We start from the raw sequence: 25,765 nt of genomic DNA, 5'->3' as shown, positions 1-25,765 counted from the left end.
CAAGGCATCCAAGCTCCCAAATCACATCCATATCAGTGTTTAACTCATTCCAAACTGATGGAAGATGGATTCCTGCTATCATTAGCAAAGGTAGTTGGATCACCATGCAACAAGCAAAACGTGAAAAAATGCAAAAATATGAGAGCTCGTTTATCTCTGCTTGGAAGGGCAGAATCAGAGATTTTAAGCTTGGAGCAAAAAAGAATAGCATCAAAGAGGTACTAGTGCAACATGTGTTCATGCATAGAGAGCTGTGTTTGAAACCTGGATCTTCAAAGCTTCCAATGCATAGACCAAATTGTAAGAATTTGATTCTTAAAGTTTTTCATTTCTTAAACATGGTTTAGGTTTTTCCATTATAATATTTGTTTGTCTTGTAGATGTGTATCCCTCTAATCTTGAGGAATGGCAACCAGTGGAATCTATTATTGATGTTATTGATGTTATACATGGTTCAATTGGAGAAGAAATGTATAGAGGCAGAAAGAAGACAGAGCTTGGAGAGAATGTAATATTCTTTTATGACCATTCTTATGTTATTCCTATGCGGCGTTGCCAATGGGGATCAATAAAACTCCTTCCTTTGCCAGATTTTTCAAGCTTTGAGTGGCCTTTGCCAAGTCCAGCTACTAGTGAGGGCTATAGATGTAAGATATTTTCTGAGATCCAGAAAGCACTAAAATCTAATATCTCAAGTAGGCTAAGCAAAGTTACTTTATTTATGCCTATTAATATATTTATTGATTTCTTCTCTAATATGGAGATAAGAATAACAAAATTCATGCTTTCAGTGAAGAGACTAACATATGATCATATCATATAATTTGTTGATGAAGGATGGGATACAAGGACAGAAGGAAAAATTATATGTAAGTTAGATCAAGACTCTATAGCTTGTAAATATATGATTGCTACTCAAAATTTTATCCTTAGCTTTTACTATAGTCGATGGCATTTTGTTGGTAGTAGTCTAGTTGCTTTAGACCAGAATCTTAATGATTTCAGCAAAGATCCTATAGTGGATCTTGATATTTGGTTCAACGAGGATATTATTGCAATCTTAAAGATCAGAAAATCATGTACGCTACATCAAGTGAGGATGGATTTACAAAATGAAGACATTGAACTACCATGCTCCTTTGTATTCCAACTTGACAAGAAACGAGTAAGTTTTCACATCATATTATATCTACTTAGATGTATATCAAGATCTCACTTTCTAACTAACAAACATTTGTAATTTATTTTTTGCAGATATAAAAAAGGAGAGAAAATAATATACACTGCAAGGAAATTCAAGAAAAGTTATCTTTACTATCAATATAAAATATATGTACAAATTTTGTAGCAGATGTCTATCTACCATCTCTATGAGATATATAAGGGCTGAAGGGCAAATTTCTATATATGAAGGCTTACAAGGCGATATGGCAAAGCTATTTCTTTTTTGGAGAACTATCCTTTCTAGGAGTCCTTTTGCCTTTCTTTGATGTCTTGGGTATAGAAGGTGTTGAAGCTGTGCCTTCGCCTTCCGTGGTTATAGGCATCGCATCTCCTTCACGGTGCAAATCCCCACCAATCTCTATTGTTGGATGTATACAATTGACCATTATATACTTCAAGAGCTTTGCTCTGATGTACCAAACATGCTCAGATGTATAGCAATCCTTCGAAAACTGTCACACATTTATAGAAAAAAGAGTTTTAGTTCATTATTGTTCTTACAATAGACTATATTTTTATCATCAATGGACTATTTGCAATTAGTATCTATCTTAAAGTTTAGCATCTTTCATATTACCTTTACATGTTTATCATCATTAAGATAAACAAAGTTAACCATTCTTCTAGCATTTGCAATCACCCTCCAGCCACAAGAATGGCTATCATCTGTGAAAGATGCGGGATCTAGAGCATGGCAGTGAGTTATGGTGGATGGAAGGAGAAGTGTGAACTCATGATGGAGAAGACAAAGACACTGTTTGTTACACAAGTGAATTAGGTTCCAATTTGGTATTAGAGTGGGCATTCAAGGAGGTTCAACCATTCTACTTTAGCCCAAGAAAGAGAGCTTCAACTAAGCTTCCATGGCAGCCACCCCCAACTGAGGTATTGATAAGCTTCCCCACATTTCTAGCTTGTTTCCCAACTTTATGAGGATGTCTTGCTTGAGCACCCTAGGGCATCAACCCAATAGGAGATTGCCTAAGAGTAGCCCTCACAAGTTTTGGTACAATTTTAGGGACTATCCTACTACTCTTACACATGATTAGTTGCTCCAACCTTTGCCTCCTACTTATTGGCCAGTCTTTGGGATTCATTCCAGCTTCTTGGACTCCATTTAGGGCATGGACATGATCAGCCATGGATTCACTATTGTGGACAAACCTATTACTCATAGTTTGGGGTAGAAAACTCTTAAATCTTAATCCTTCTCCATTGTTGATACATTGAAGGTTCAATGCTAGGATTATGTATTAATGCTCGGTACACTTTATGGATCAATTAGAGCTCCCTTTGATCAGCCACATTGGAAGGTTTATTGTTGTCATAACTAGTGAATATCAAGCTTATTTATTGAATATCAGTGATACATGCTTTTATAATCATACTTAGTGGGGGTTGCATGTATTTATAATCAAGCTTGAATATAAGTGAAATACATGCTTTTATAATCATACTTAGTGAAATACATGCTTTTATACAACCCCCACTATACATACTTAGTGGGGGTTGCATTTGTGAGTGGTTTACCACTTATGAGCTTGGATATTTTATGTCATTATATGTTCTTGGATGTATTTCTTGGTATAATGTTATGATGTATATATATTGAGCTTGCCTTGCTCTTTGACATTTTGGTTTTCTTCCCATGGGAGAATGTCTAGTTTTGTATTGTAGAGCTTGGCCTTTGGAGCCCATGGGATCTCTCTTTATGCTCATTGGTTTATGCAAAGCTTGTCCTTGCAGTCATTGATCACTGTGGACTGATCTCTATTCATAGTTCCTCTTGTTAGACATGTTGTCAATCATGGATACATGCTTTAGTGATCTGGTTGCCACTTGGTAGTCCTCATAGTTATTTAGAGATCTCTTATGCATAGTTAGCTTATGTACATGGTTGCCCCATGTTTGGGATGCATCTATAATTAACACTTTTGGATTCTCTGATATTGTTTGGTACTCATGGTTACATGCCATTTCTTAGACATTGCTAGTTGCATTGTAAGACATGTTGCCTTTTGAACTTCCTTAGTAGTGGGAGCACTCTACTCTGCAAAATTTGCCTATAGTTGTCTCATTATTTACTAACATTTTATGGGAAACATTTTTGAAAGTTAGTTTTGTGCTACTTTATTAAGAGCATACACTTATGTTAGGGCACTCTAGTGGTTTTACTTTGTGGATAACAATACATTAGATTGTTCTTCTCTAGTTGCATTCATTTTTGGTGTAGTTTTGAGACCGATTTACTAGAATTACAACATCCTATCCTCTCTTTATTTTGTAGTCATAATGGAAGGTGCTTCTAATGCCTCTAGAGATAGTGCCCATCATTGGATGGTGATAATTTTAACTATTGAAAGAACTAGATATGGCAAGTTTTGGTGCCGAAAAAGTAGGTAAGACCATTGAAATGCAAGATGTATAAAGCTTGAAGATATGGATGTTGACACTTGGGATAACCTTGATGAGCTATGCAAGTCCACTATGGTTTTGTATTTGTATAAGCAAGTATATTTTAATGTCATTGAGACTGAGGGTGATGCATGATAGTTATGGGAGGAAATATGGCATCTTTATGATAAGCAAAGCTTTTCTTCATAGTTGTGCTAGCTTAAGAGCTTGTACAACTCTTTATGAAGGAAGGCATGCTTATGTCTACTTATTTGAACTAGTTGCACTCTATTTATAGCTGGATTACTAAGCAAAATATTATCTTTGATGATAATATAAAGTCCATGTTTGTTACTTGTTGTCACGCTTCTAAAGTGTTGGGGTACCTTTAGTACTACTATTAAAACTAATGCTCCTAAGGATAGTTTTAAATACTTATTGAAAAAGTAAATAGAAGGAATATTGATAGAGCTTATATCTATCATACTATTATTGGTTAGAGCCAGGAATGATACAAGAGGCAATTCTGACTATCATGATAGAGATCCATAGTAGAATAGGTTATCTCTTACTTGGCATAGCAGAATAGGTTATCTCTTACTTGGCAGAAACACATACATCATGAGGTGCTGGTGGGAAGAAAGAGTCATTGATTCAATATTCAAATAAATACAATATTGATGATGATATCTCATAAAAATACATGGAATGATAGGGAGGAGAGTCCAAAACAAACAGATAAGTGTATCGACAAATATTGCAAAATGTGAGTCCATACAAAGAATAATAAATATATTCGAGGAAAGCAACATAGAAAGAGCTTGTGTATGGACCATATGGCCAAAAAAGGAAAGGATGTGTGCTTTAGGAATCCAAGTGACTATGCCATTTGAGAGCTCATCCCAATACAATGGAGTGCCAAACAAACTCTAAAATATAAATAATCAAAGATTAATCCAGAATACATAATGCATCACAAAAAAACTAATAATTAAAAACAAGAAAGAGGCATAACTTACTAGGCCACCATGTGCATATAATCTATTGATGAGTGTAGTGACATCGTGTCTCTTTGCATGTCAAGTCAGCAAACCTATAGGATCAGGATTTGTGATTGAGAGCTATAAGAAAACAAAGTATCATTGTTAGAAATTTTGTTATTAGTACAAGTAGTATACCAAATAAGAAAGTGAATATAACCAAAGGAAAACTTACAAAATCCTTGAAATAAGTTCTATGTTTGCCACTCCAAAGATGATGCATGATCCATTTCTCCAACCGTGCCCTCCTTGCCTCCCATTGTTGTCGCCATCGTCGAGGAGAGTCTGTAGCCTCCTCCTTGATACTTTGTTAATCCTCTGCATCCAGCCACCTAGAATACCATATTAGAGAATTTGGGAGTCTCCCATGTCCCATTTTCAAATAAGGGATAACGATTTGGCCATATGGCTAGATCTTAACCCATGCTTCAAAGTGGGACTTGAAAAGACAACCTATATAGTAATTAGAGTAGACTCCACTTTCAAATAAGAAGACAATTTATCATGTGGCCAAATATTAACTATATTGGGAATTCCCAAACTATATGAGAATTTCCAAATTCCCTAATATAGTGTTCTAGGCTTTGGAGTGCCATTCTTGATTGCCTTGCGAGTATCTGATCATCTATATGTATATACACATGAAATTCGTCATCCATCCTATGAACATTGGTCTACTATTGTAGGTACTCAGAACTCTTCATGCAAGGATGCTTCCACATAGTCCTTGCTTACCCCTGATATATTATTTCATTGGTCTACAACATTGTGCCTAAATACTTGTTGGCACAACTCCCTCATATATGCATTACCCTCCTCTCCTCATCATTGAGCACGACACTAGTTTTCTCATCCATTAGGTATCCATAACTTGGTGGGGTACATTTAGGGTATGATCTTTTCCACCTACAACTATGCTGCTAGGCATAACTAGGAGATCTTTGTCCATCTTGCGTACTTGTAGGGGTGATATCTCTTGGAGTATCACCCATAGGGGTGTCACTTATGGACGACTAAGAAAAACATGGACTCAAGGGAGTAGATGTGTGTAGCAAACCCTAGAAGTGATTAGTGCCACTCAAGTAACAAGATAGGGATACTATATTTGTGTCTCCATGGAACCCACCTGAGCCACTCTCTCTAGAACTAGTATGAAGTGATGGGTAGCAACTAGTCATTGGGTCACAACACCTACATCTTCACAGCACCCCCTTGAACCACCCCTAAATGAGGAGGAGAGGAAGTCTACAACTCTTTGAGGTATCCACCACGACCACTCCCTCCATTGGTCTAGTGGGGTGCCCCTGATCCTAGAGTGTCAACTCCACCTACCAGAGATCAATGTGTCAGTCCGTACTGAGGTAGAATATGAAGAACACCTAAAAGATAATAGAGAAAACTCCTGGTTTGCTATATCTTTAAAGCATACAATCTGATCTAAAGATATACATATGAAGATCTCTTGTAGCTCCTCATATGTCATGTCTCGGCTCATCCTGCCCTCTAGATTGTCTATAGTAATCTACATAGCTAGAAAACATTGTTAGCATAATCAATATAAGGGTGAAGATAAAGAACAATAACATAACTTTGCAAAGAAGGATATTAGTTAAAAAGCATGTACTAAAGTACTAGTAAAAGTGAATTATCAATGAATTTAACAAGCGGATGTAGATACAACAGATCTTACAACTCCATATCAAGATCTTGACAAATCTTGACTTACATTAGTAGGTCTATGCATAGGTCTCCATAGGAAGAGGAGTCCATTTCATTCTTGAAAAAATCTTATACTCATGTTTCTTCATCTACATTGCTTGTGCTTGTCTCCTCTGCACACTCTAAGCCCTCCTCATCCTCCGTCCCCCACAACATCAGCTCCTCTATCTACTAGGGACATTGCTTTCACCATACACTTGAGTGCTTTAAGGTATTGATGGCACAATATACCATCATGTTTCATGTTGTGAAAAAATTAACAAAAAAGATCATGCATTTATTCACAATGACCTGGCAAGACAAATGTGTTGCATAAAATTTTCCATCTTTTCTCAGAATCTACCTCCAAGAATCCAGATGGTCCTAATTGAATGGTTGCCCTTGCTCCTTCCAATACCACTTTAAACCATTGTACATTGAATATGATCATGGAGAAGCTGCAGTAATCTATTGAAATAACACTTTGCGTGCTCTCAGGATATCAAACCAACCAATAGTGTGTGCTCCATCAAAATTCTAATCGTGTTGCCTTTCACTTCCTTCTAGCATGCTCTTACCTACTAAGCCACTTCTCCATGGATGCATGGCACCATCCATTCTCTTCTTTATTCCATTTTTTACCATCACAGCTCTTTTTAGTCTATCATCGTCCTTTAGTGTCCATAGTATCTTGTTATTTGAATCTACTATCGACAACCACTCTAAAATATGCACCAATACCTTTAGCCATGCTACCTTTTGGACTAGTTTATTGTCACACAAATCCCTTTAGGGTCTTCCTAAAGTGCTCTAAGAAGAACATACATCAGGTATGGACAAGTCTTGCAATCTCCACTTCATCCACAAGATGTACTAGGAGGTGAGTTTGTATCATGAGCATTCTCATGGGTAGGTACTTCTCAAAGAGACACACTGTCTCCATTTCTCCTTGCCTTGGAAATTTAATATAGGATGTCTTGATCTTCTTCAGTGATATCCATTGCACTAAATTATACAACTTATAAATCGCCACCATTGGAGTGAGACATGTCACAATCAAAATTAGTATTATGAATTACCAAACATTTAGAGCATTATAAACTTTGAATCGACACAAAGGAGTGAAATATTGATTGTGGTTACTATCAAGGCTAGGACAAACGTGGCATATCTTGTGCCAATCATGAGATTTTAGTCATGTTAACTAGTCATCTTTAGAAAAAGTGGACACCTGTTGGTGTGGGGATAGACCTAATAAACTTTTTCACCATGCACTCCTCTTTAGTGTACATGACCTAAGGAGCACAAGGTAGTTGCATATGACCATCCGAGCTCGTCTATGGCCAAACTGCCTTCATCTTGTCCACCTCCTTCAAATCCATCTGCGCCCCAACAGTGTCTCTCTATATTATGATATGGTCCCACAACAAGCTGCCAACATTCTTGAAAATGTGCATAAGATCCAACAAATGGTTATCTGTAAATGGGTCCAATATAAAAACTCATAGAAAACTGAGAACGGTCAAATTTCACTTAGAAATGACTCCTTGTGGACCATCTTCCGCTCATACTAGCTTTGAGAATTCATTTGTGTTAGGGGTCACATCCAAGGAAACCTACTCTCAAATCATGGCCCTTCGGCAAGAATGTGGCATGGCCCTAATATACCATCTTCTTCATCGTCCACAATCTTTCGGAGTCCAACACATAATGGATATGCATGATAACTTGCTGTAACCATGTGTGTCACAATATCCCTATCTAGTCAACACAAACATAAATGAGCCATATTAGATATCAATGAGAATGGAAGGGTTTTTACTTGATTACTCCTCAAACCTTGAAAGGTCATGCATGGTCCACATAAGAATGGCTCTTATATTAATGAATTGCCTACCAACATGCTTGCTCATGCCTTCTACAACAATCCCCTCCTCCCACAAAATCTTGATCTCATTAGCTAATAGACAGAGATAGATGTCCATGTTCTTAACTTAATAACACTCAAGAACGAGTAAGCTAAGGATTAGGTGTCTTCATAGAAAGCCATGTCAGGATGTTGTAGTTTACAAGAACTACTGGCTACACATTGTAAGAATTTGAGTGGAGATTGGATGGATTCATTCCATACTTAGCAAGCCCGAGCTAAAAATTTCTTAGCTTTCGTGTGTAGCCTAGAAAGGTGGAGTCAATGCGTGTCCATGCTCACATATGATAGTATTCACTAGATTCCATCTGTGGACCCATTTTGCATATGCGACATTGTTAAGCTTGCCATATTCGACACATGAAATATGTAATGGATGCATAGTATAAGTAGAAAGTGTTTGAGAATCCTTGAGAGATTGTTTGTCTTTCTAGGTTCTGTTGATATCTATGAGCACCACACTTTGGACATGTCTTCATAGACTTGTAGTCTCCTCAAAATAGCACACAATCATTGGCACCTGCATGAATACTTGTATAGTCCATGCCAAGCTTGTGTAATACTGGTTGTATATCATCATGAGTCTTAGGCATCGTGTTTCCAAGCGGCAATATATGTGATATTTTAACAACTTGAAAAAAAATCCAAACACCTTTGAAGAAAGTAAAATACATTCTTATAATGGAGTCAAGGACAAAGAAGTGTAGTATACACTCGACCAACTTGATCACACTCGCATCGCTCCATCTATACTTTGCCTATACAATTATGAGCACAAGTAGTATCTCTCTCCTCTCAATGGATCAAATAGCCCAACATCCATGGATAGTAATGCACCCAAGGGGTACACCTATAAGATATCATCTATATAACATGCATTCAAAGAATATTGAGAAATACACTTTCTTTACATGCTATATGGAATTAAAATGACCCCCTTTTTCTTTACTAAACTTACAGTTTTTTTTCAAATTGTAATTAAAAAATCTGTTTTGTAAATATAATCCTATAATTTTTTCTAAATATAATACCCTTTCTTTTGAACTCATGTGGTATCTTACATGTTCTCTACGGTGGACTCCCTGAGGTAATGCATCAGCCATTGCCTCCATCTTAGGCTCCAGGATTTGAGAAAGGTTCAAAAGGTTTCCAATATCTTATCCCGTCGAGAATGTAGCTAGTGGCATGCCCTCTAATGGGTTTATCAGCTCAAGCACTCCATCCATTGCACACCCACAAACTGTTCTTATGGGCCGTGATAGGTGCATTCCTTGGGATACAATGATACCTTTGTGTAGACATTTCTAGGGTACATTTAATATTATTAAATTTTAATTAAATTATAGTTTGAATCTAAATCATGATTGGTACATACTTTTCTTGCCGTTAACTCAAAGTCCAAGATTGATTTCTCTCTCCCTCCCTCCTCTATTTCTCTCTCCACTCCCTTCCTCTCTTTATCTCTCTCTTCCTCCCTCCCTCTCTACTTTTCTCTTTTTCCCCTCTCTCATTCTCTCTTTTTTCTCTATCTTTTCAATAATTTATTTAGGACAATGGATCTATCTTACTCAGAATATCCATACTTTTTCTTCATTTAACTTTTTTTATGGTTGGAATATTACAATCATATTGGAAAATCACTTTTTCTTTATGCATTTTTTTGTATGGTTTAGATTTAAAAATTGTATTATGCACTAATGAGTGCACTAATCTATTTATGATACCTTAGTATCACTATTTGTAGGGATATTTCTTATATATTTGTACACAAATAGTGCGTGCTTTTAAATGCAAGATAATATTATTGATATTTCTATCAGGACGTATTTTGAAGTGCATCATAATACATGCTTCTTGGGGGGGGGTCTTAGGATAGCCCACCAAAGCGATAGTTATGGAAGGAATATGGCATCTTTATGATAAGCAAAGATTTTCTTCACAATTGCACTGGCTTAAGAGCTTGTACAACTTTTTATAAAGGAAGGCATGCTTGTGTCTACTCATTTGAACCAACTGCACTCTATTTATAACCAGATTACAAAGCAAAATATTATATTTGATGATAACATAAAGTCCATGTTTGTTACTTGTCACTCTTCTAAAGTGTTGGGGTACCTTTAGTACTACTATTAGAACTAATGCTCCTAAGGATGGTTTTAAATACTTTTTTAGGAAGTAAATAGAAGGAATATTGATAGAGCTCATATCTCATACTCTTACTGGTTAGAGCTAGGAATGATACAAGAGGAAATTTTGACTATTATGATAGAGATCCATAGTAGAATAGGTCCAACTCTAGACCTCGTGGGAAGGGTTGTAGTAGATCTTGTAGTCCTAAGTTATCTCTTGTCATTATTGTGAGCATAGGGACATAGACATCCATAGGGCCATAAATTGTGCTAGGATATGCATGAGAAAGGCAAAGGGAAAGTATAGAACAATGCTAACATATCTAATGATCAACATATTGCTAAGTCCATTGTAAAGATTGAGAATATTAATGCATTGGAGCATAATTTAGATGATTATATTTTAGTTTCTACTTCACTTGGTGCCACACAATTGATTGATGGTGGTTAGTCTTTTTTTTCTCTCAATGTTCGTTACTTGACTCGAGGGCTTATTTTCATAGTTGGTCATATAATTACTATATTATTTTTAGTTTAGTAGGCTTGGGGGATGCTCATGTTTACCAACATTGGTGATATACATTTATAGTTTCTGATTGGTACTTCCTTTGTTCACCATAATATACGTCATATATCAACTTTGATAAAAAAGCCTTATCTCTATAAGTCAAGTGTATGATGTTGGGTATCATATCTCTTTTAGTAATTTTATATAAAAAATCACTCATGGCAACCTTATTTTTAATAAAGGTTCCAAGATTAAACTACAAGATATAGGCTGACATCTAAATTGATAAAAATACTAATTAAAAAAAGTATCCCCGTCGTCGCAAAAATTGTTGGTATATGCATCTCTACAAATCCGTCACTATTTTCATTGCTTTTTGTGTGATGTAGATAGCATTGTTTTTTGATGTATTTAATGATGTAGATAGTGACACATGCATCATTATTTGTGATGCTAATAATGTCAATTTACAGAGCAAATTTTTTGGCCAATCCCATGTGTTGAATAATTTTCTATAAATCATTCATAAATTGAGTATGTAATTGTTATCGAAACACATATATATGATGTTGGGAAGAAAGAGTCATTGATTCAATATTCAAATAAGTATAATATGGATGATGATATGTCATAAAACTATATGGAATGATTAGGAGGAGATTCCAAAACAAAAAGAGAAGTGTATCCATAAATATGGCAAAATGCGAGTCTATACAAGGATAAAAGATATATCCAAGGAAAGCTACATAGAAAGAGCTTGTGTATGGACCATAGGGCTAAAAAAGGAAAGGATGTGTGCTCTAGGAATCCAAGTGACTACTACAACTCCTCACCATTTGAGAGCTCATTCCAATACAATGGAGTGCCAAATGAACTCTACAATATAAATAATCAAAGATTAATCCACAATACATAATGCATCACAAAAAAACCAATAATTAAAAACAAGAAAGAGGCATAACTTACTAGACCACCACCGGCATATAATTTATTGATGAGTGTAGTGACATCGTGCCTCTTTGCATGCCAAGTCTCCAAACCTATAGGATCGGGATTTGTGATCGAGAGCTGCAAGAAAACAAAGTAGCATTGTTAGAAATAATGTTATTAGTACTAGTATACCAATTAAGAAAATGAATATAATTGAAAGAAAGCTTACAAAATCCTTCAAATAAGTTCTATGTTTGCCATTCCAAGATGATGCATGACCCCTGTCTCCAATCGTGCCCTCCCTACCCCCTATTATTGTCGCCATCGCATCCTATAGAGTTTATAGTCTCTTCCTTGAGTCTTTGTTAATCCTCTGCATCAAACCACTCAGGATTTGAAGTACCACTCTTGATTTCCTTGTGAGTATCTGATAATGTATATAACATTTATACACACACACAATCTATCATCCATCGTATGAACATTGGTCTATTGTTGTTGGTATCGAGAACTCTTCATGCAAGAATGGTTCCACATAGTCCTTTCTTACCTCCGATATATTTTTTATGTGGTCTACAACATTGTGCCTAAATGCTTGTTGGCACAACTCCCTCATATATGCCATTACCCTCATCTCCTCATCATTCATGAGAGCACATTACCGGTTTTCTCATTCACTAGGTATTCTAACTTGGTGGAGTACATCTAAGGTGTGCCCTCTCCCACCTACAACTACGTTGCTAGGCATAACTAGGAGATCCCTATTTACCATGCATACCTGTAGGGGTGATATCCCTTGGAGTAGCACCCATAGGGGTGTCACTTGTGGATAGCTAAGCAAAACATGGAGTTAAGGGAGTAGATGTGTGTAGAAAACCCTAGAATTGATAAGTGTCCACTCAAATAACAAGATGGGGATACTATATTTTTGTCTCCATGGCACCCCCCTAAGCCACTCTCTCTAGAACCGGTATGGAGCAATGAGTAGTAACCAACCATGGGATTACAACATCTACATCTTCATAACACCTCCTAGAACCACCCGTAAAGGAGGAGGAGAGGAAGTTTGCCACGAAAACTCTCTCCATTGGTTGAGTGAGGTGCCCCTGATTCTGGAGTGTCGACTTTTCCTACCAGAGATTGATGCATTGGATAATACTGAGGTAGAATATGCAGAATGGTCGAGACAACTCTTGGTTTGCTATATCTATAAAGTATTTCATCTGATCTAAAGATATACATATGTAGATATCTTTAGCTCCTCATATGTCATCTCTTGGCTCATCATACTCTCTAGATCGTTTATAGTAACCTACACATCGAGAAAAAATGTTAGTATAATCAATACAAGGGTAAAGATAAAGCAGAATAACATAACTTTGCAAAGAAGGATATTAGTTAAAAAGCATATATTAAAGTACTAGTAAAAGTGAATTATCAATGAATTTAACAAGCGGATGTAAATATGACCAATCTTATGGCTCCATTAATAAAGCTCGACGTACATTAGAAGGTCTATGCATATGTCTCCATAGGAAGAGGAGTCCACTTCATTCTCAAAAAATTCTTATACTCATGTCTCTTCATCTTCTACATTGCCCGTGCTTGTTTCCTTTGCATGCTCCAAGCCCTCCTCATCCTCCACCCCTCACAACATAACCTCCTCTATTTGCTAGGGACATTGCTTTCACCATACACTTGAGTGCTCTAAGGTGTTGATGGCACAATATACAATCAATGAGGTTGTTAGAGGTTTGGACATAAGATTATCTATTCAATATCATATATAAACATGCCGCAAAGATTGAAAAAGCATTTGTGACTGTTTTGTGGTGTGAAAAAATTAACAAAAAAGATAATGCATATGTTCAAAATGACCTACCAAGACAAATATGTTGCGCAAATTGTTCCATCTTTCCCCAAAATCTACCTCCAAGAATCCAGATGTTCCTGAGTGAATGGTTGCCCTTGCTCATTCCAATACCATTTTAAACCATTGTACATTGAATATTATCATGGAGAAGCTGTGGTAATCTATTGAAATAGCACTTTACGTGCTCTCCAGATATCAAACCCGCCAATAGTGTGTGCTCCACCGAAATTCTAATCACGTTGCCTTTCACTCCCTTCTAGCATGCTCCTACCTACCAAGCCACTTCTCCATGGATGCATGGGGAAACATACTAGAACGATTCACTTTCTCCTTTATGGCACCATCCATCCTCTTCTTTATTCCATTTTTGACCACCATAGCTCTTGTTAGTCTATCATTGTCCTTTAGTGTCCATAGTATCTTATTATTTGAATCTACTATCGGCAACCACTTTAAAATATGCACCAATACCTTTAGCCATGCTACCTTTTGGATGAGCTTATTGTCACACAAAGTGGATGAGCTTATTGTCACACAAAGCCCTTTAGGATTTTCCTAAAATGCTCTAAGAAAAACATCCATCGGGTATGGACAAGTCTTGCAATCTCTACTTCATCCACGATATATACTAGGAGGGGTGTTTGTGTCGTGAGCATGCTCATGGGTAGGTACTTCTCAAAGAGATACACTATCTCCATTGCTCCTTGCCTTGGACATTTAATGGAGGATATATTGATCTTCTTCTATGAGATCAATTGCACTAAATTATAAAACTTATAAAACGCCACCATTGGAGTGAGACACATTGCAATCAGGATCGGTAGTATGAACTACCAAATATTTAAAGCATCATAAACTTTGAATCAAGACAAAGGAGTGAAATATTGATTGTACTTACTATCAAGGCTAGGACAAACTTGGCATATCTTGTGTGAGTCATGAGATTTTAGTCATGTTAACTAGTCATCTTTAGAAAATGTGGACCTAATAGAATGCACCATACATTTTGGTGTGGGGATAGACCCAATGAATTTTTTCGTCATGCCCTCCTCTTTAGTGGACATAACCCAAGGAGCATGAGGTAGTTGCATATGACCATCAGATCTCGTCTGTGGCCAAAGTGCCTTCATCTTGCCCACCTCCTTCAAATCCATCTATGCCCCTACAATGTCTCTCTATATTATGATACGGTCCCACAACAAGCTGCCAACATTCTTGAAAATGTGCATAAGATCCAAAAAATGGTTAATATGTAAATGGGTACAATATAACAACTCATAGAAAACAAAGAACTATCACATTTCACTTAGAAATGATTCCTTGTGGACCATCTTCCACTCATACTAGCTTTGAGCATTCATTTGTGTTAGGGGTCACATCCAAGGAAACTTGCCCTCTAATCTGCCCTCAAATCATGGACCTTCGGCAAGAATGTGGCATGCCCCTATTATATCAACATCGTCCGTAATCTTTTGGAGTCCAACACATAATGGACATGCATGATAACTTGAGGTAACTAGGCATGTCACAATATTCCTATCTAGTCAATACAAACATAAATGAGCCATATTAGATATCAGCAATGAGAATGGAAGCTCGTTTACTTGAGTACTCCTCAAACTTTGAAGGTCATGCATGGTCCACATAAGAATGGCTCCTATATTAATAGATTGCCTACCAACATGCTTGCTCATGTCTTCCACATCAATCCCCTTCTCCCACAAAATCTTGAGCTCATCAACTAATGGATGAAGATTGATGTACATGCTCTTAACTTGATAGCACTTAAGAATGAGTAAGCTAAGGATTAGGTGTTCTTTCTTCATATATAGCCATGGCAGGATGTTGTAGTTTACAAGGACTATAGGCTACACATTGTAAGAAGTTGAGCGGAGACCAAATGGATTCAATCCATCCATAGCAATGCGGAGCTGAAAATTCCTTAGCTTTCATGTGCATCCTAGAAAGGTGGAGTCAATGAGACTCCATGCTCGCAAATGTGCTAGTATTCACTAGATTCTATCTGTGGACCCATTTTGTGTATGCCACATTGTCAAGATCGACATGTTTGACGTATGAAATATGTGATGGATGCATAGTATAAGTAGAGAGTGTTTGAGAATCCCTGAGGGATGGCTTGTCCTTGCAGGTTCTATCAATATCTATGAGTACAACACTTCGAACATGTTTCCGTGGATTCATAGTCTCCTCAAAATAGCACATAATCATTAACACATGCATGAATACTATTATAGTCCATGCCAAGATTCCATAACACTAGTTGTGTATCATCATGAGTCTTAAGGCATCGTATTTCCAAGTGGCAATATGTGATATTTTAGCAACTTGAAAAAAAACCCAAACACCTTTGAAGAAAGTAAAATCCATCCTTATAATGGAGTCAAGGAAAAAGGAGTGTAGTATACACTCGATCACACTCACAACGCTCCATCCGTACTTTGCTTGTATAATTAGGAGGGCAAGTAGCATCTCTCCTCTCTCAATGGATCAAATGACCCGTCATCCATGGGTGGTAATGCATCAACCATTGCTCCATTTCAAGTTCTAGGATTTTTGAAAGGTCCAAAAGGTTCCCAATATCTTATGGTGTCGAGGGTGTAGCTAGCGGCATGCGCTCTAATGGGTTTATTGGCTCAAGCACTCCATCCATTACACACCCACAAACTCTTCTACGGGTCGCCGCAATAGCTGTATTCCTTGGGATGCAATGGCACCTTTGTGTAGACATTTCTAGAGCACATTTAATATTATTAAAGTTTAATTCAATTATAGTTTGAATCTAAATCATGATTGGTACTATACACTTTTCCTGCCGTTAACTCAAAGCCCAAGATTGCTTGGTTAATGATTTCTGGTTGAAACTCATTGAAGCACGCTGATAAGTGACATTTTCATAAAATTGCTAGCTTATACTTATTGCAAGGATACTGAACATGCTAATTGAGATGTCTCTCGATCTTTAACGCCATGGGGCTATCATTGTTGTTCATTTTATCTATGTTACGATGGACAATACCCTTCTCTCTCTCAATTTATCACTCCCTCACTTACTCTCTCTTCCTCCCTCCCTCCCACACACACACACACACACCGCCCTCCCCCCTCCCTCCCTCTACTTTTCTCTCCCCCATTAGGAAAAAAAAACTCACAAATGGGCCTTTTAGCCCCCCCTCTCTCCTACTTAAAATAAGGAAAAGAGGAGAGAAGAATAGTAAAATAATGTTATTCTCTCTCCACTTTTACAATCTATTTTTTCCTTTTTTATATTATCTACAAAGATATACTCAGATTCCTTCTCTCTCCTCATTCAAGAAGTCTTTTTCAACCAAATTTATATTCAGAAAGGAGTTAGTTTACGAGAGTGTGGTGCTTTGTTTTCAATGCAAAATGATTAGTAGATACGAGGTAATTGATTTTTTAATCGAGAATAAGATTTTTTTTTTGAAAGTTTCTTTTAAGATATTTTGGGGATTTTTAATATTCTAGCTTTTGGTTTGTTTAAAAAAACCAATTGGTCAAATTTTGTGTTTTATGAAAATGTTTTGGAGGTAAAATAGAAATTTCTAAAACACAAAAAGTCTTGGACATCCCTACTCTCTGAGCTATTTTCCCCTATATCCATATTCTCTCATGGCTCTATTGTGACCTCTTATTTGTCTTTATGTAACCTTCATTAACAAAGTGTATTACTTACACCCTCCTTTCCCTTGGCACCTTTGTGTGCCTCTCTATGCATCTCCACTCTACCTCCTGTGACAACCAAGTAGGCTCCTTGTTTCTATTAATAAGTAAAATGAATACAAGAAAGAATGAGCTACATATTGAGGTAGAGATTAAATACGTCCCATTATTCAAAAGAACCCAACATACCATTGTCAACCCTCATGTTCTACAGAGTTACATGCAAATGGGATTGAAACATGTGGATTTGTGGGTTGATAGGGGAATCTACCTAATTGATCACTTAAACAATAGACCTCCAACTTTCTCAAGAATCACAAATTTTCTAAAGTATGTATGAGAGGGTGAAAATGGATTGCTCGATTACACTAGGCAGCTCAATGATTAGGCATTCAAAGTATTTACAACTTGCTAAGAAACCATAAAAAAAATTCATTATGTGATTGTTGCACATCAACTTCACATACAACAGCTCATAGGACGAGTGGTATAGCTAAATGATACTATAATTCAACAAAACAATAAAATTATTTCAATGCAGGACACTATCCATGACATTGGTATCTCACATGAGGAGACAAAAGGCACAATTGGGTGACCTGAGAAAGATCAACAGCAAGCTAACATAGGAGCGCAAATGAAAGAAGCCAATCAATGAGTTAATTGTGAATAGCGTCTAGTGGAAGTGACTTATCAAAGCATGTAAGGTAGCTTAGAATGAGAATCTAGATGAGGGTGAGGTTGTTGGATCGTGCATTAGTAGATTGCTGAAGGCAAGTACATTGGAAAACGCTTTGAGTAATTAAGTGTAAGGTTGTAAAGGAAAAGGTGATTGAGTGTATATTAAAAGATGTGTCAAATGAGTTCTCAGCCGTGGATGCACATCCATTTGTGACAGGGTTGGTATTAGCACAACAACTTACTCAAAGATATTCAAAGGTGTGAAGGTGTGCTGAAGAGAAATAGAATCATGCCTCTTCCTCAACCTTCAAAATTAATAGAGGTCCGACGACAACTTAATACAAAGGTTTTGGAGCTAATGGGAGATCCCATGCATGTTCAATGCATGGAAACACTAAAGGTTGAGACCAAAAATACATATGAGGTGAAGTTCACCGAACTCAATAATTACAATTTATATTTGTACAAGGTGTAGTCAACAATGGTAATGTACTACAATATGTCCGTTGAGGAATGTAATGGTAAATTACAGTTTGTTATAAAATTATATGAAAGTGAGATCGTCAAAGGAGTAAATCTTGAAAGAGTTAGTGTAATTATGATTAATAGAGCTTTACAATTCAACAAGAAAAACTCACGGAACTTTCGTGTTCAATCTGAGTGCCATGTGTGGTGGCTCGCTGCATTTGAAGTTCCTAAGGAAACATGTCACGTGCTATAGCTATCATGAACATGGTGAGATGCTCTTAGTTGAAGGGTATGGTCAATACTTGGTTGAATGGCATCTTGTAGGAGACTTATAAAATTTAAAATGCATGTGTGAAATCTCCAATGGTGCAAATACAAAGAATCCATGCCTATATTGCTTGACAGAGAGGATGGAAGGAAAGGACGAAAAGAAGAACTAGCAAAGGGTGACAAGTGCTGCATCGACGCGCAATAGAGAATATCTCACTTGAAAGCCCATCTTCAACATTCCATTGGATCGTATTCACATTTGTTCATTGCATGCTTTTATTAGATCCACAGAGAAAATTGTAAATAAATACATTTGCTTTTCTTATAGGATGCAACAAAAAAAGAAGCCATTGCAACATGTAAGAATGTGGACCAACTGCTATCAGAAATTGGGCTACACAAGGAACAAGTGACGATTGAAAAAGATAAGAAGAGATCAATAAAATCTGGTAACTTGCCAAAAAACCCTTGCTTTGGAAGAGCAAAGGCCAGGAAGTTTCTCTTAGAACCTATCAATGAGGAAGGGAATGTCATGGTTCATAGGTCGCAGGACTACAATGGGTGGAAAAAGTTACATTTATCCATTCATCATTGAAGTTATGGAGGAAAAACAAGATTGGCCAAAGCTAAGGTTTGGATTAGTCTTTATGAATTGGCTCCCTTAATTTGCAAGATGGTGTTTAACTATGAAGATAAGTAAGAATTTATCGATGCTGTGCATAGCTTCTACGAAAATATGGTGGAAGCATGGGGCAAAAGCTCTATCACACATTACATGGTGCATACTAAGTCAATATTTTAAAATTGTATGAATTGTATACACTATTGAGCATAGTTTTACTCATGTGTGATATGTGTCTTTGTAGCATATCCTTGAGGCACATAGGCCATACTTTGCACAAAAGGGAAGCATTGGAGTTTGATCCACACAAGGGATGGAAAATTCACATTGGATAGCACATGGTGCATACCAAAGAAAAACCAATCATGGTGGAGGGGTGAATGGTACTAATCCAATGATCCAATTGCTATCTTGGTGGTATAGGATTATAGTAGCAGATGAAGCTAAACTTTCAAAATAGATAGTATTGATGTATCAACTATAGACATGATGGAATCACATCGTATCACTAAAAGAGTGTGTTGTGAAGCCTCAAGTGCCAAAGAAAACCATGCCAAGTGACTAAAAACAAGGCTTCGAGAAGGCAACAAATGGGTTTGAAGAGAGATAAGATAGTAAGATGAACAAGCGTTTAGTGTGAATGTAATTCATTGTTTAAGAGAGCATGAGAGAGTGTGCATCTATGTGAATGAGACTTACAGTTTAGGATTATATAAAAGAGGGTCTCACTTTCTATCTTATTCATTGAGTTCTCACATCTCTTGTGTAGGAAAGATGGCTAGGCTTAAGGTAGTTGCAAATAAGTTTCTGCTCAGAGGCCTATATCGTGTTTAGCCCCTTGGAACATCTACTAGCTTAGATGCACCCCCTTCTCAACCTAACCCAGCTTCCTCAAGCCACCCTCACAAAGGTCCTCCTCAACATCCCCACAAGAAATGCAAGTGGAAGCTAGGTATAGTTGCCTTGAGAGAAATTAGGAGGTATCATTACTCTTTTGAACTTTCTATCTTATTCATTGAGTTCTCACATCTCTTGTGTAGGAAAGATGGCTAGGCTTAAGGTAGTTGCAAATAAGTTTCTGCTCAGAGGCCTATATCGTGTTTAGCCCCTTGGAACATCTACTGGCTTAGATGCACCCCCTTCTCAACCTAACCCAGCTTCCTCAAGCCACCCTCACAAAGGTCCTCCTCAACATCCCCACAAGAAATGCAAGTGGAAGCTAGGTATAGTGGCCTTGAGAGAAATTAGGAGGTATCATTACTCTTTTGATCTCACCATTCTGAAGGCGAGCTTCTCGAGACTTGTTCGCAAGATTGTGAAAAACCTCTACCGCACAAAAAGCAGGAGGTGGTTTTTCATGTACCAAGCAAGCATGTCACTGTTTTGGCTAGGGGAAGGCCTCACACCAAGGCCCACCACCTGGAGCACAAGGTGGAGCCTCTTCTAGTGCAACAACAGGTGCTCCCCATAGAGCACAAATCTCACCATAGAAAAAGAGGAGATGGAAACTGGGCATTGTCGCCCTTTGGGAGGAGATAAGGAGAATCCAATGCAGATACGAGCTTCTCATCTCAAAAAAGATATTTTCATAAGGTTGTTTGGGAAGTTATGAAAGACTTGGAGTTGAAAGGGCTCGGAATATTTTGGGCATGAGTGCGCGATGGCCCATTGGTAGGAAAGTGGACTGGTGCAGCTATAGAGGCCCTGCAAATGGCTGCAAAAGGGTTTCTCATCAACTTGCTCGATGATATACATCTAGTGGCCATCCATGCAAAGCATGTCATAATCACAAATAAAGATATGAACTTTATCATTTGTTTGGCTTCGACACGACAAGGGGACTCCTCCATAGGTTTTGAGATTAATGATGCAAGGGTTTGTAATGAGTGTTATAGCACTATAGCATCTTGAAAGGCCAAAACATTTTGTATACTTTGCCACATTGGAATATATATGTGTGTGTGTGTGTGTGTGTGTGTGTGTGTGTGTGTGTGTGTGTATACATAACATCTCATGTGATGTGTACTGAATTCAATTAATTGAGTAAAGTTATTTTGTTTTATTTTTTGAAACAAATTACTCTTAATTTTTGTTTAACATATGCATGCATCAAAAGTAGTAATACGTATACAAATACGAGTTAGGTTATTGCCTATGCACAAGTGCAAGTATAGTAATATACATTGACAAAATTAAATTGGATTATGTTAATGTATGTGAATGCGACGTCATTCACGTACCACACATTATCGTCACACTTACACAAACCACACATTTATTCAATAAATACTTATTCATATAGGGACAAAGTTAAATATCTTATGTTCATCAAGAAAAATACATGCAATGGTTCATAGTGATGGCAAATACAAAAAGCCAATAGTCCCCCAACAAGAACTCTCATTCATTCCTTGGCTTTTTTCATCGGTAGAGAGGAGGGACCAGCTCTTGCGATGAAAATAGAAGTTTCTTCTTTGCTTCAAAAATGACACACTCCCCCTTCAACTCTTTCTCCAAGAGAAGTGGATCTGATACTTTAGCAAGGTCACCTAATGTAGCAAGCACATACTTTGCTCCACCACGCATTTGGTTAAACAAGTAAATAAGCTTTAACCACTTGACTAGCAGTACCTTCTCCAAGCTAGATGTCACATTATTGCTCGAAAAGGTTTAAACTTGGTCAAAGCCCAAAATTTCAATATTGTTTCCTACCCTCGTAGTGAGCACTTCTTATGGAAGACTAGCAAGTCTGCAACAAGGTTGCCAATGTACTCCTTTAGAGATGAATCCTTCTGTCAATCCGCATGCCGAGCTCACGGGGGATTCACTAGTAGTAATAAGGAGACGTCACCTACATGTAAGAAATGTATGAAAATATCCCTTATCTACCCCCTATTTATGGGACCTTACCTTATAAAATGTACATTTCTTCCCTTAAATAACTCCCCTTCCTTACACTCACGTGGTACCATATAGTAAACCCTAGTGGACCCCCTGGGGCTGACCTCCTCCTTGCCTTGATGCAAAATCATTTATATACAATATGTCCTGAATGACAAAGTCAAATCAAACAATATAATTAGCAACTAACCTAGAGTTATCAAAAAGTGATAAAACTTGACCATAGGGTGCATCGAGTCTCCCAACGTCCACCAGTGAAATCTTGGCAAAAAATGATGCTTGCAGCTACGCTTGTCTGAAGTTCTGTCCAAAGTTTGGCCTCTAGGGCCACTTTTTTGGCTATGTCTGCAGCCGCCCTATTCAAAGTTTAGCATCCAGGGCCACTTTGCTATAGACATGGAGCTGCATGTATTATTTTTTGTGAAGATTTCACCGGTGGACTGTGAGGGACCCAATGCACCAAATGGTCAAGTTTCATTTTATAAAAATATATGGTTGTTAGAAATCTCACCTTCTCTAGATCTTCTTGTATCTTCATTTTCTTGTGTGTTAGTGAGGCACCTCTTTGGGTAGAGGGATCTACAAACTTCTTGGTAGGAAGCTAGGGTCTTGTTCCAAATAGATAATGTTGTAGTGCTTCAAATTAAACATTCGACACAAGGTAATCTTCTTCAACTGAGGTAATCTTCTCATGTGCTGCTATGATGGCACTCATTGTATCTAAGCTTGTGCCATCATATCTTCCAATATTTGCCATCGTCGGATGCACATTCATGTAATCATAATCGATCATATCTTCCATCGAATCCCTAACTAGGATGGAAAACAACTCTTCTTCCTTCATTTCCAAGTATTGCAGCTTATTTGACAAAAGCAAGTGCTACATGCCATCTACTTCAATGGGCATCAATGAGGTGAGGTTGGGTTTGTTGACTTGTGGTTTTTTTGAAGAAGATGATACCATGAGAACCAACCCTTGCTCTGCCACCACTCGATGTTCCTCTTCAACATTTATGAGCTCTTCAATTGGCTCTTCTCCCACATATGTGATAGCAACAACCTATGGAGTTGTATCTTAATCACTCTTCTCCACTAGGGGTGTATCCAATGCAAGGAGCTAAATTGCCAATGTGCAATCACACTCCACGAGATCCAAAGGTGTTGTACCTAGTGCACTACCCATGGGAACAATGCATACTCTGTGCAAAGGATCCATGTGGGCTAGACACATATTCACCATTTTCTGGTGATTCTTCCTTACTTAAAATATCATGACCTATTCCAGAGGCACCTAAGTTGTGTCGGATCCCTTGATGGAGTATGTGCAGGTAGAAATGGTGCTCACAAAGTCTTCCAAAACTTGAAGAGGGAGATCCAACGATGGGAGCATGCTTTCAAGGTTGAAGTTCTTAGAGAAGACCTCAAATATCTCGTTCCAGCTGGCAAAGAGAGTCTCATGGTTACACTTGTCAAAGTGTGTGCGAGCATCTATCATAATAGGTAGAAGGGACGTGGTGGATATAAAGAGATGAAGAGAGAAAGTGTGAAATCAAACAATGAAACAAGAACTAAACTAGTTCTACATTAAAAACCTTAAGTTTTAAACCATTAAGGGATGTTCACATACAATATTTAATTATGGCTTTATTTAACATCTTTGTAAAGTTCACATGCATCTGTAAATGTCTCAATGTGGAAAGTGTATATTAAGTGTATGATTTTTCATAAATACCATAATTTTTAAATATTATAAGTTTGCAAGCGACAATATTCCATTGGCCAAAAAAATCCAAAAATTTACAAGTGTTGGATATTACAACTTGTGGTGTTGGGATTTTTAGGAAGACTCTACAATTTCTAAAATATGTGGAGCCACACACTTTCCATTAGTAATAGTATCCTCAGCTTAGCTTTGAATTTTCCTCCCATCTAGTTTAAAATAGAAGCTAGTAGGTGGATTCTGCATTAACACTGTAATTTCTTGGTGCATTATACTCAAGGACCAATCGTCCTCCATTTACAACACTTGGGGCTCATAGCCCTCACAAATGACAATAACATCCACAGTTGCACTTTCACACGTGTCACGGTAATATAAATCTTTAAAAAATTATCTCACTTAAAATGCATATCTTATGTACCCTTATAAGTGATTAGTCAACGAATTGAGTAAGTGGACGCTCTAAGTATGAAGTATCCTATGGTCCCATGTCAATCTCCTGACACAGCTCTGCAAACACTAGAAGGTCGATAGACATGTCACCACAAAATGATGAGTCCACCTCCTTCTCAAAGAATTCTTGGACTCCTGTATTTCCATCATTGTTACCCAATGTTGGCTCCTCTACATGCTACAAGCTTTCAGTGGCCTCTACCCCTTGCAATATTGACCCCTCTATTTGCATATTGTCCTCATCTATGCTCGGAACATCACTTTGATCTTATACTCTCACACTTTGGGGAGTTGAAGGTATAACATACCACCATCGAGGTTGTTGGGGGTTTGGATAGAAGATAACATGTTCACAAACATGTACAAGAGAGATTAAACTATTGTGACATGTACCATGCCGTAATACAATTAACAAACAAATGAGTTCATGCACATGTTCACAATGGGCCGGCAACACAAAGGTGCCGCGCAAATCTGTCCATTTTTTTTCAGAATCTATTTCAAGAAATCCAGATGGACCTTGTCAAACTATTGCTCTAGCTCCTTCAAGTACCACTTTGAACCACTGCACATCGAATAGTATCATGGAGAAGCTACGATAATCCACTGTAACAATACTTTGCAAGTTCCCAAAATACACTATCTCATTTATAACTGCATTTGGATCCGTTGCTCGTCGTCAGCTCTCTTGCTCAAACCTTGCCATGATACCACAGTCTGTTGTGGAGCACATTTTGTCAATATGCTCCACGCGAAATGCTGTCCGCGCGACCACACTGCACTATATATTTTGTACTGTACATTGAAACACTCAAATTAGTTATCGCATATAAAATATAGACACGACAAATCCTAAACATGTCATTACCTTTGGATTACATCCCCTCGAGAATTCCCACTTCTCGATTGAGTTCTCCACCCCTTCGTGAGACGCTGCGGTCAAAGCTCCATGCAACCATCACGTTGACATGAACCACGATATTTCCTCCATGCTCTCGGGATATCAAATTGGTCGATGGCGCGTACTACGTTGAAATTCAGATCACGCTTCCTCTCGATCATATTGCCTAGCTTGCTGGTACCTAGCAAGCCACGTCTCCATAGAGGCATGGTGCAACATACAAAAGAGATTCACCTTCTTCTCCATTGCAGCATCCATTCTTTTTTCTATCCCATTTCCAACCACCACATCTCCAGTCACTCTATCAACTTCCTTCAACAACCA

Source organism: Lygodium microphyllum, chromosome 19 (assembly GCF_053477565.2).
Source record: "Lygodium microphyllum isolate KBCC chromosome 19, Lygodium_microphyllum_v1.1.10, whole genome shotgun sequence".
Lineage (NCBI taxonomy): Eukaryota > Viridiplantae > Streptophyta > Polypodiopsida > Schizaeales > Lygodiaceae > Lygodium > Lygodium microphyllum.
Note: the sequence above shows the minus strand (reverse complement) of the source record.